This window comes from Plutella xylostella, chromosome 23, assembly GCF_932276165.1.
Source record: "Plutella xylostella chromosome 23, ilPluXylo3.1, whole genome shotgun sequence".
Lineage (NCBI taxonomy): Eukaryota > Metazoa > Arthropoda > Insecta > Lepidoptera > Plutellidae > Plutella > Plutella xylostella.
This window is the reverse complement of record NC_064003.1, coordinates 9,640,788-9,654,204: the sequence shown is the minus strand read 5'-3', so window position 1 is coordinate 9,654,204 and position 13,417 is coordinate 9,640,788. Positions and strand designations below refer to the sequence as shown.

Genomic DNA, 13,417 nt, shown 5'->3' with positions numbered 1-13,417 from the left:
CAAAATTTAATCGAAAGCAACACTGGATTCGATCACAGCGATGTCGCCACCGGAACAGATAAGATTGTGGCACTATACATGGTTTTTTTCTTCAACGTTGAATAAAAAAGTCGTTCCTCGATACTTGATAAGATTAATATCGATTTTAAATCCCACAAAATAAGTTGTTGGAATAAATTGGTTTATTGAAATTTTCATTTATTTATTATAATATCGATAAAATTCTCGTACCTATTTATCAATAAAAATAAAACCCAATGATTCGTAAAGAACTGCTTTTATAATCATAAAATGCGATAAAATTAATGGTAGATATTGATTTTTTACGCATGGCAATTTTTATGATGAGATTTCATTTCAACGTGCCTATGCCTGCACCCACATTATCTAACTCGGGTGTCAACTATTCTCGAATACTTGCCGTATAAATCTATGATGGATTTCTAACCGTCTTTTGGTATCGGCTAACTCGGTCATGATCACTAAACGAATAATAGGTAACAGCCGGGCCATTATGTAACTCGGGTGTCAAAGATTCGCGATTACTAACCGTATAAATCTATGATGGGTTTCTAACCATTTTTTGGCATCGGCTATCTCGGTCATGATCACTAAACGAATAATAGGTATGAGATTTATCGATACACTAGACTAGAGGTTGAAAAATTTTTATGAAAATATTCTGTGATTTGGTTAGCCGACTAAATGACAACTTCATTTCACTTCAAACTACAAGTACTGACATTAGGGCTTTTTAATTTGCCGCATTATTTAGTTAGAAATGGCGAATAAATGTTGAAAATAATAAATGTTGACCGCTGACAGTTATGTGTTGATCATAGTTAATTCACTGCGGATGTGTTGATTTTGTGTGTAGGTAGATAGTTGATAAATATCTTGTCAGTCATAATGAATTGATAAATAAGTATAACACACAATCAATAATTGTGTTATTATTTTATTTCAATGGACAACATTTCATTTTTTACCCTATATTTTTATTAGCTATTCGGAAAGCTTGTTAAAAATTAGAGGACCTGTATTTTTTTATTTTTCATGTACATTTATTTTTCCATGTTATATTTAACTTTAAACTTTATTATTTTAAAACCGGAAGTGACGTAGGCATTTTAGGCTCAATTTCGATTTTAGTCCTTTGCCTTAGTCTCGAAAAAAAAACATTAATGACACTGACAAGTGACATAAACTTTGTTTACGTGCCAACCAACAAATGGGTCATTTTCAAATGACAGAAAAGTGTGACATTGATATTTCTGATGATAAAAAAATACTTATCATGAAATAATATTTTTACTAAGCATTAAAGTCAAGCATAATTGAATTCATAATATATTACTATTTTAAAATAAATATAATATACCCCAAAATTTTTCAGCTATGTAGGCCGGGGCATGCTCTGGGACATTTATTATACAGGGTGATTGGTAAGTCGATGTATTCCTTCAAATAGGTTATAGACGAAGGCATTTCCAGTCGATTGAACCCCATAATGCATTATCCGAAAGTCAACCATTTCAGAGTTATTTAAGTTTTAAGTTTTTTTAGGTTTTTGCCAAAATGTATGTTTAAAAGCAAAATATTTAAAAAAACTAACCATTTTTTTAATACTTTTTTTATTGTTTTGCATTGGTGACACCTTAGCCAACTAATTATAATCATTAAATGCGGAATATTCAACTTAATTAAGACAAAGTGCTTCAAAATAGTTGAAACATTAAGAAAATGTAGCGAAAGGTGAAAACAAAAATGCTAAATTAAAAAAGAATTTTATCTGAAAATTTTTCAGGCACTACAGCTTAAAAACATATTCAATTTATAAGCTTTAAAATGACATATTCAAATCTAAAGTCGATTAAGGTAACGATAGAATGCTTTTTCGACAGCACAGCATGTGAAATTGTTTAACCGAAAAATGACATCTCCTATAATACCTACTATTCGGTGAAACTTTTCAGCTAAAACATTTGGCACAGTGTTTGAACACGGTGAAGTTAAAACAATCATTATCGGTCAGTGCTACTGGAAAATCATGTTTTCGGCGAATTAACCGTCGTCGAACTACTGTTTTGGGGAACCGGGTTGTGAAGAATTAATTTGTTTTACCAAACATTACTGAATAATACTTTCGGCTAACGAGTTATCGGACAACCATTATTTCGGTGAAGCAACATTGTCGTCGATCTGTGCTTTTGAGGATCCGTGTTATCGGAGAACAATAATTAGTAAAAGGTTCAGAGCTCTACAAAGTCCAGTTATAAGACATTTTACCTTAAAACTGGAACAAATCTTGTTCGTTTCCCTACTGAGATTTGTCCGCCTATGCAGTTGTTTTTGGCTATATCTTGGAAATACCTTAATCGATTTTAGATTTGAATATGTCATTTTAAAGCTTATAAATTAACTATGTTTTTAAGCTGTAGTGCTTGAAAATTTTTCAGATAAAATTCTTTTTTAATTTAGCATTTTTGTTTTCACCTTTCTTAACATTTTCTTAATGTTTCAACTATTTTGAAGCACTGTGTCTAAATTAAGTTGAATATTCCGCATTTAATGATTATAGTTAGTTGGCTAAGGTGTCATCGATGCAAAACAATCAAAAAAGTATTAAAAGAATGGTAAATTTTTTAAATATTTTGCTTTTAAACATAAATTTCGGCAAAAACCTAAAAAAAACTTAAAACTTAAATAACTCAGAAATGGTTAACTTTCGGATAGTGCATTATGGGGTTTAATCGACTGGAAATGCCTCCGTCTATAACCCATTTAAAGGAATACATCAACTTAACAGTCACCCTGTATAGCGGGTCATCTCTTAATGCGTACTAACCATTTTATATGATCAATAATAAAAAAAAGTCTAAAAGTGTCAGAACAGAATTTATGAAAATGACCCAAATAAACAACAAAACGTCACGATAAAACGTCAACGTCAATCAAAAATGAAAGTGACAGTTATTTTTTTTTTTCATCTATATAGGCTTTGAGCAACAAAATGCATCGCACCTAATGAATGACATCATCAGCACTTTTAGACTATTTTATGAATTTCTCCAAAATGATATATCCTAAAAATTCAAAAATATTTTTTTTGTGGCCTTTAAAGCTAAATCTCGAAATGGTTTTCGATTTATAGCCGCTTAGGTTTTTTGAAATGTTGTCCATAGATATTACCTTCACTGTATAGCAAGTACTTACATGTAAACTAAATTATCTAAAAACATATAAGTAGTTGTCTTGATCACGTAGACTAGCTGGATTTCCGACATATAGGTAGGTGACCGGTACCTAAAGGAAGATGAAGGACAACATTTTATTCCGCTCCTATAAGGAGACATAAATCCAGCTATGGACTATGAATATTATGATGAATGATGATAGATTCCATGATGCACTTGGGTACCGAGACTACCGAGATATATTTTTATGAAGTACCACATAAGTGCATAATTAACTAACTACTTACCTATATTAATTTCAAATTCACATATGAATGCATTACCTACTAAGTCATATACCTAAATAGAAAAAAGTTTTATTATGTTCATAATTTTCATAGAAAATTCCCTTAGAATAATAATAGTCTCGCGCTAAGCTAGGAGAAAATCGTTTCAAATTTCACATTACGAATGCACGAGCCACTATATACTTATGAATTCTGGGTTTAGTCTCATAAAATTCACATTTGGACATAATATGAGCAATTTAATTGTTTATTTAAAAGCTACTGTTTACTAGTTGCCCAAGACAAGACAGTTGGGCCACCCAAATTTGTACTTATGATTCCAACTATCCAATACAAAATACCAATCTCGGGTTTCGATGAAATATTCGCATAATATATATAATTTTAACAAGATGGCGGCCGGTGGGGATTGAAGTCTATACCCATGATGACGTCATTATTGGCAACCAACCGGACTTACATAATGCGAATAGTATCAAAATTTGCTTTTTGACAGTCTGCTTACGGTGAAAAGAGTTATCAACGACATACATAATGACCATGCTGATGTACCTACTTTAAAATAAATACTTACGGTTCTATTCTAGTTAAGTAGGTATGTTAATGAAGGAACCTATTAATTTACAGGTAGGTAGGTATGTGAGTACTATTGAAAGTAGGGATGAGCTGAATATTTTTTCACGAAATTGCTGAACTTCGGTACTTACGTAGGTCATATTATAATTAAAACAAAATCAAACATATATTACTTTTCACTCTCTTACTGTCAAATTTCTCGAAATCAAATAGGTAGGAAGCTCAGACCAACTACAAAGTAGGTAGGTAGGTATTTCGGCAAAATACATTGTCTGCGCGGCGGCGCGGCGCGGTGGTGGCGGCGGCGGCGGCGGCGGCGGCGCGCGATAGCCACGCAGCCCACGCACACATAGTCAGGCTCACTTACACAACGATAGCGCGGTAACCGAGTTAAAAAGAGACGGCCACAGAGTATGAGCGGGACAAAGCATAATGCCATCAAAACAAAAACATACCTAACTTGTAAAAAATGCCAAGTCTCCCAAACGTAAAAAAGTCGGTTTCTTTTTTCTGTTTCTACCTACTAAAGGGTTCTCCTATTTTAAGTAATGAAAAAACCTTAACTCAACATAAGCTTGTAGTGACCATATTCATAGGTATATAATATATAAGAAATCTTGTGATGCGATTGGTGATCTATTTATTTAACGAACGAAATAAGTCCAAAGTGATATGTTTAGCGACCCCCATTGTACATTGTACCTATACCTACACCAACGCCAAGTTAATTTTAATGATCGACCCGTCATTGTATATCCACATCAAAAGTGCTACGAGTACGAAGGGAAGGATTTGTGGAAGAAACTACAAACTCTTGACATCAGAACCAAGAGGGCCGATGTCCATTTTTGAAACTTTTCAGTAGAGCCAAAATAAACTTTTACCACCGTTAAAACAAACAAAGATGTTTGTTTTGGAGTCGAAATACCTACATTATTTCGCTCGGCTAGTTAATGAAAATACAAAATCGTTTCATTTGAAGACAATATTTATGCAATATTAGCGAAAAAATCTAGTTTTGTATCTTTGAGTATGGATATCAGCCCCATTTTTCGACTATAAATATAAATAGTAACTTAGAGGCTCACGTCAATAAAAGACTTTACGGCAGTATAGATTTTAGACTAAAAGGCAAGGCTTTTGTTAACATCGGACCTTTTGGTCAAGAAAATAAAATTAACTTTAAAAAATGCGTATACCTATTATAACAACAGACTGTATGGTTCGGGGAATAAATAGTATTCAAGTTGAATTTTGGCTTGTGTATGTCTACATAGGGGGGCTTGTCGCTCACGTCCGTAGGTACAAACCCTAGTTACCCTACACGTGTCCCCTGGGTGGTGCTAACGAGTGACAACGCCGAATGTCGGGCGGCGGTAAATCGACCCGACCTCCTCTCCTAGCAGAGGCGGCGATCTCCCGCCGTAAAAAAGGAGAATCACCAACACGCCTGCCAAGCGCGGTGATTATGGCAAACACACCTCCTTATGATGGAACAAACAAAGCCCCGGCCCCCAGTCTCCGGCAGCCCCGCTATCCCGGACTCCGGTAGCGGTTACGGTAACGGCGGGGCAGGGGGTGCGAAGAATCTCCGGCAGAGAGTCGGCTACCAGCCCAACCGACCCTTGCACCTGGCAACATATAACGCACGGACACTGAGGGAAGACGTGAAGATAGAGGAGCTGGAAGAGGTCAAAAAAAAAAAAATCAAAAATCAAAAATGTTTATTTACATAACACTTAGCCTAATTTTGACAAGTGCGTGCGGTATCCCCATTTAAGCTAGAAGGCCTGTGTTTGGAGATACCGCTCTTCCATAATAATAGGTTACTTAATAACTAAGAATGGCCGAATGGCATACATAGCATAATCTTAAGAAAAGAAAAGAAAAGAAATTTAATTATTGATAAAGGTAACTAAAGGTATACATAGTCAAGTTAAAGTGCTAATCAGCAAATTAAAATGGGACATTATAGGGTTATCCGAAGTCCGACGAGAGGGAGAGGATACGGAAATTCTCCAGTCCGGAAACGTGCTGTACCACCGGGAGGGCGACCAACTGTCCCAGGGGGGTGTCGGGTTCATCGTCAACAAGTCCCTCGTCAACAACATCGTTGAAATCGGAAGTGTGTCGACACGGGTTGCGTACCTCATCCTGAGAATATCTAAACGATACTCAATGAAGGTCATACAGGTTTACGCACCCACATCTAAGCACACCGATGATGAGGTCGAACTGGCGTATGAAGACGTATCGTCTGCCCTGCGTAAGTTCACTACTAATTTCACGGTGGTGATGGGAGACTTTAATGCGAAACTCGGAAAACAAGAAAGCGGCGAAAACCTGGCCGTATCAAAACTGGATCACCTGCCGGAATGGCTGGAAAAGTGGTGGGCAACGTGGGCACCGAGATGTTGTCCGCCGCACCTGGCTAAGAAGCTGCAACTCCGAAGTCATTTCGTCTCAGTCAAGTACCTGGGGGTGGCGATCGAGCGCACGCTCACCATGAGTGTGCAAGCGGTCAACTCAGTCTACTAGGCGAAGGCCGCACGGGCTATGCTCTGTCCCATGTTGGCTTCCCGACTCCCCCTGCGCAAGAAGCTGAGGATCTTTAAAACATACATGCGTTTCCGTATTACCTACGCTGCTCCGGCGTGGTACGCACTATGCTCGATGACCAACTGCATGAAGCTCCAGCTACAGCAGAACCTGACTCTGAGGGCCGTTCGGGGTTGTATGAACTTAACTGAATGTGTTTCGAACCATAAGGTCTGACGTGAAAATTTGACCGCATATAAGTAATATTTAGTTGGACAAAAGGGTACGTTATTGATATGGGACGAACTATTTGCAGGTATTTTTGAACTGTTGTTTACAACCGACCGTATATAAAATAACATTATTTTCATATTTGTACAGCCATAACGTCTGAAATTATAAAAAGTCCGTATGGTTCCAGTGTACTGTGGATATGCGACCACTTTTAGGAAAATGAAGTTTTGAACAAAAAGAGATAGAGATACGTGTGTTAGACTAAAAGAAAGAAGGGTCTTTAAAAAAGTGATTTTCGCAAAAATTTTACATCGGCCCTAATGGTTCTGATGTCGAGAACTATGTTCGACGATTCCGGATTCTCTCGAAGAATAACTTTATTGCGAAACCTGAAATCAATTCGTCTGGACACCAGCGATTCAATGACGAATTATACAATACAATACAATACTCTTTATTTGCACCAAAATAGATCAACATACAAAATTAAACTTAAAAATAAAAACAGATTAAAAAGGCGGCCTTATTGCTTATAGCAATCTCTACCAGACAACCTTATTTATTAATTATGAATTAGTTATGTGACGCTAATCTAATAATGGAAACGGCGCGGCGTAGAAATTGTCTGGAACAGGTTTTAAAGTGGATGACGAGTGGATTGGATGCCTAATACTAGCGGGTTTGCCAAAAAATACTTCCCTATGATAATGGTAATAGAAAATTCGGGAATCACCATTACGGGTGACGTAGTTACAGAGTACATTATGACGTAGTGAAGACAAAGTTGATAGATCTTGCAGTAAACTACAATAGTACCGAGCTAGCAAGTGCTTTTTTGAGCAGAGAGTAGCACAGTCAACAATATAAGGTTTGCAGCACTGCTAAGAATAAAATTCACAGCTTAAATATAACATTTCGTAAAGTTTTCAAGAACAGGGGTATCAATATTTACAATATAAATAAATACACATGCAATGTCATTACATGATACTGGCAGAAATTGTTGGCACACCCGACAGATTGCCATAAAAATGCCATCATAGCGATAGCGGCAAGATGGCGGCGAAGCAGATGTTGGCAGCAAGTGAAGAAAACTAATGCCTTATTATTATGCCTGTATTCTGTGAAGGAAAGCAGTCTCGTCTGCCATTTGGTCACAACGGTGCAAGGAGCAGTGGACCCCTGGATGTAATAAACATGCCGATGTCTGTGGGCCAATGGAGATTGGAGGATCCAGGTATTTCCTAGTTTTTGTTGATGACTATAAATCTTGATATAATGATTATAATATTTCATATTATCCTTTATCAATTAACCATTATTCAGTTTAAACGCTTTCTCATCTCTAATCATCAATTCATCACATTTCAAACTTTGGATTTGCTATCCAGTCAGCCAACAGTGATTATAAACTCACTGTTCTATCATGCATTGTCCCCAACATAACATCTTCAATGCCTCATTTCCGTGTCAATGTACAGGACATCAACATACCATCTCACATTCAGCTTGCCGATGCTTCAGCGAACCTAGAAATATAGATATTTTACTTGGGTGTGACATCATGTTTCAGATCCTACTGCGTGAGAGACTGCCAGTGATACCAGGTCAGCTGTTTCTACACAACACTCAGTTCGGCTACATTGTTGCTGGCACTGCACCATTGAACAGCGAGGGATGTTCATCACTACCAAGTAACTTTTGCAAGTCAGTATCTGAGGCTGTCTCAACAGAGTCTTTAAATAGGAAAATAGATAGTTTCTGGGAATGTGAGCAGGTACCTGAAAAAGGGAACTATATTCCTACTGAATTAAATCCAGCTGACTGTCTGTCAAGAGGTGTAGATCCTCACAGTCTACTGAATAATCAATTTCATGAAACTGAATTCAAACATAGTGTAGAATCAGTAAATGTGCCTCAGAACTTACCTGAGTTAAAGTGTGAGGCTGAGAAAACAAATATGATACATGCTTAGAGTATATAGATACCTACATGCAATCGGTTTAATATAACCATAAGCCCATAAGCAGTTTATTTGGTTCTTTATGATTGGCTTTGCAGACATACCATCCCATTGTCAGCTTGCCTTCTTACATCTCTTCTTATATCTTTATTTAATATTTTTTTTCTTCTAAATTTCAGCTTTCCTATTTTTTCGGGAATACCGCCGCTGCCCCCGGGCCATGCCTCTATAATGAGAAGGTAAGTGTAGAAATACATTAATTTAAAACAATAAAGTCATTTAAATGATATTGAAACTGATAGACCAGTGTAGCTCAGTCGGATAAGCGCCCGCTTCTCGCGCCAGAGATACGGGGGTCAACACCCACATGTGCCAATGAGTTCTTTGAATTTAAGTACAATGTATACCATCGCTCTTACGGTGAAGAAAAACATCGTGAGGAAACCTGCATATCTAGATTTAGCTCATCTAGATATGTGATCTGTTCCTCTCTACTAACCCGCAGTGGACCAGCTGTATCAGGGCCTCTAGTACGGGTTTTGCAATTTACGTAAACGAAAATTTTTTTGTTTTCTTCTGTCACCTGCATAGATTATCTGTCAAAAGTTTCATGATAGTTTCCGCTAGAGGCGCCACTTTGTATGCGAGAAAACTGAAACTTTTATAGTTTTTAGTTCACACAGCAATGTTATTTATTTGGCACGCCTATTTATTAATGTATCGTTTCTTGCCAACAGATCACCTGGGTGAAGATGACGATGCAACATCGACATGTCGAAGTACCCAGCGAATGTGACGACAAAACTACTAAATGGATTTTGATCAACAGACAACCTGGATAGGCAACTTTTTAAAAATCCTAGAATCACTACCAGAAAACTTTTTAGCTCTAAGTTTTATTTTACAGTTACTAGAAAATAAAACCGAGAGCATGTTAAATAAAACAAACCAACACCTATCCCAAAAGAAATGGTAGAAACATAATCAACAAAATATATCATACAGGTTACCAGATAAGGCAAGTAATAATGAAAAATAATTTATCTATCTTTTATCATTGCATGTTATTGTTATAATGTATTTCTACCTATGGGTACAATAGTGGGAGTAGCCTGTATTTATAGTTGGTGAACAAATTGCTTGCTAATGATAAGGCACGGAATTAAAAGGGACAGACAAATATTTAACAAGACAGAAATTAAAACCCTAAAGAATACGTATGTTTATAAAAATGAAAACAGCTGTATTTATTTTAACTCTTTGGACACATGGCGCCATCTGTTGCCGAGTAGCGGTAATAATAGCGACGGGTTCCGCTCATCTGGCATAATCTTTATTGACCAAAACCCATTTCGCATAACTCGTATGGTCTAAACTTTTTTGGCCGAACCATCACTTTGCCAAGACTTATGTGGCATAAGGCTCGTTTCGTCTAAAACTCTTTAGGCACAATCTTTAAACACCTAAGTTTCGTTTGCTCAAATTTATGTTCGTCTATACCTATGTATAATCTTGTTTCTCCTAATGTTAACTTACACACACACACACACACACACACGCACTCACGCCTTGTACTAATGTACTCCCTTGCGGGGTAGGCAGAGGTGCATTGCTGCACCCACTTTTCGCCAGAGTGTTATGTTAGTCCCAATGTAATAGGGGGCGAGCCTATTGCCATTTTACGGGCACATCCAAGACCCGAGAACAAATATCTGTGTTTAAACAAATATCTGCCCCAGCCGGGAATCGAACCCGGGACCATCGGCTCAGTAGTCAGGGTCACTAACCACTACGCCATTCGGTCGTCAACTTAATAAATAATATATTAAGTATGTAGTAAATGTACAAATTGTGGTATTTTTCTCCTACATCCCGAAAATCACGATATTGTATGATCAAAAAATCGAAAGTTAACGACCAATATAATTATTACAAACCCCATGAGATCGAAACCTAAAAATAGATGCGACGACGAGCAAAGCGAGGAGGAGCGTGTTAGGTGCACATGTTCATCAAAACCAAAGCGGAGCGCAGCGAAGCGGAGCGGAGCGTTTTCCAAACAGCGGAAACAATACAAGGCACCAGTTTGCGCTATGTAGGCAGACGCTCCGTCAAAGTTAAAGCCAAACGAATATTATTACTTTGTATAATATAAACCTATGCCATAGCATTATTAGGCTATTCAAGATTTGGCCATACCATTATTAGGCTAAACAATGTTATGCGAAATAACTTTTTACTAAACGAGATTTATGCCATACGATTTTCGGCGTAACGAGACTTTGACCAAACGTTACTATGCAATACGAGATTAGGCAAAAAAATCTTATGCCAAAAAAGGTAGAACCAATAGCGACACCTGTTGTCGAGTAGTAGTAACAATGAGTTAGTGCAGTGAGAGTGAAGTGAACGTAACAATTATATTATTTATATATATTTTAATATTTATAGGTTCTATTTAAGTTTAGGTTTATTAGTAGATCACATTTTATTCTGTTTTATTTAATAAAGTATGCTCTTACTTAAAAGAGCTATGATATAATTCAAGCTATCGATTTTAACTGTTACTTGTATCCATATTCTGATTGATAAATAATAAATTTAGAAATATCATTGTGATTTTAATCATACCTACTTATAACAATATAAAATAATTTAACATGATTGTGTTGATGTAGTTTCTAATGTGGATTTGTATACTTAAAATAAAATAAATTTGTCTTGGCATCTTTTATTTACCTACATATTAAGAACCCAAAATAAGTCTGTAATATAACTGGTTACATTCATTACTGTATGTATTTTTAAAAGTAACCATCATTAAAATAAAAAAAAGAAAAAAGATCTTTAGTTGCTTTAGTTAGATTCGATCCACAGACCACAGGGATTTAGTTCGAGGCCGTAACCAACTGGGCTGAGGTGCTGATTGTTGTTTTAGTGAAAAATTCCTTCACTTTCTTCCCTAGCCGACAACTTACTTAATACATATTTCAGATGCTTACACTTTTCATTATTTTGAAGTCCCTTGACCATATACGTACATAAAGTAGTTATTGCTACGATCTATATACCATCGTCTATCCATTACATACACTCGATGAGTGGTAGATTTAGTTCTTATCAAGTTTTAACTTGATTAACATAACATAATATTTTCCTATATGGGCGACTATTTTTTCATGATTATGAAGAAATAACCCATTGTGGCGGGATACTGTTAGCACTACATGCTAGAGAATACTTCAATGAACTTATAGACATACAACACATTTACTAACGTGCTCCGAGAGATTAATTACGTCACAATTACATTATATAGCGACATAACCGCAAATATGAGCGACAATTTTTTCATGATTTTGAAGAACAAGCAAATCTACCCAAATTCTGTTAGCACTAGATGCTAGAGAATATTTCAATGAACTTATAGACATATATCACATTTACCAACGTGCTCCGAGAGATTATTTACACCACGATAAATTTACGGCTTCTTTGCGCAATTTGCTGTACAATGTATTCAGGCGCTTTCTCTTTGATTGATTATTTTGAAGTCAATTGAGCAAACACAAAGATGACATATATAGATTTATAATGTATTTACCATCGTCTATCCGTTATTTACACACTCATGTGGGTAGATTTAGTTGTAATTTTTTTTTTAATGAGTGACATTAACTTGTAATGTAATTAATCTGCCGGAGCACTCTGAATGGTGTAATAGTAGTTAGTAAGTTAATTGCAGCATCCCCTAGCATGTAGTGATAACAGAATTTTGCTACTTTTTCTTATTTCTTCATAATCATGAATAATATTTGGCCGTATTGAGTGTCCTTATAATTAATAATTTTGACTAATTTCGAGCACACTGTTAAATGTGTAATATGTATATAGGTTCATTGCAGCATCCCCTAGCATGTAGTGATAACAGAATTTTGCTACTTTTTCTTATTTCTTCATGATCATGAAAACAAATTCACTCATACAAAAAATTTGCTTCTGCTGCTATGTTCACGGCGGTAGCAGGTCTGTGAATATAGCAGCAGAAACTAGCAGCAATTTTTGTATGGCCGAATATGTTTTAAAAAAAGGCAATTGTAGCAGAATTCTGTTAGCACTACATGCTAGAGAATATATCAATGAACTTATAGACATATATCACATTTACCAACGTGCTCCGGGAGATTAATTACGTCACAATTACTTTACGGCGTGGCGTGCGCCTTATAAAGTGCAGCTAACAAAAGTGCAGCAACAAAAATTGCTGCTAGTTTCTGCTGCTATATTCACAGACCAGGTCTGTGAATATAGCAGCAGAAACTAGCAGCAATTTTTGTATGGCCGAATATGTTTTAAAAAAAGGCAATTGTAGCAGAATTCTGTTAGCACTACATGCTAGAGAATATATCAATGAACTTATAGACATATATCACATTTACCAACGTGCTCCGGGAGATTAATTACGTCACAATTACTTTACGGCGTGGCGTGCGCCTTATAAAGTGCAACTAGCAGCAGTTACCAGTTTTGCTAAACTGCTAGCTGCGTGTCCTAAGGCGCGGGTGTGTGACGATGACGTCATGTCATCCAAAATCGCTGCTGGCTGGCAGCGATTTTAATAA

General features: G+C 36.4%; 1 protein-coding gene and 2 long non-coding RNA genes across 3 annotated transcripts in view; 1 reads left to right on the top strand and 2 right to left on the bottom strand.

The window, feature by feature from the left end:
• The window catches only part of LOC105394983 (spondin-1), a 47,971-nt gene that overhangs the window by 16,014 nt on the left and 18,540 nt on the right, over positions 1–13,417 (bottom strand). The gene's annotated exons all lie outside the window — the stretch shown is intronic.
• On the top strand, positions 7,928–9,849 carry LOC105385960. The gene is made up of 4 exons (XR_005254692.2): positions 7,928–8,069; positions 8,406–8,539; positions 8,975–9,034; positions 9,533–9,849. It is a non-coding gene; the product is annotated as an uncharacterized LOC105385960 (long non-coding RNA).
• On the bottom strand, positions 8,249–9,048 carry LOC125490404. The gene is made up of 2 exons (XR_007267664.1): positions 8,900–9,048; positions 8,249–8,361 (listed from the first exon to the last, which is right to left on the bottom strand). It is a non-coding gene; the product is annotated as an uncharacterized LOC125490404 (long non-coding RNA).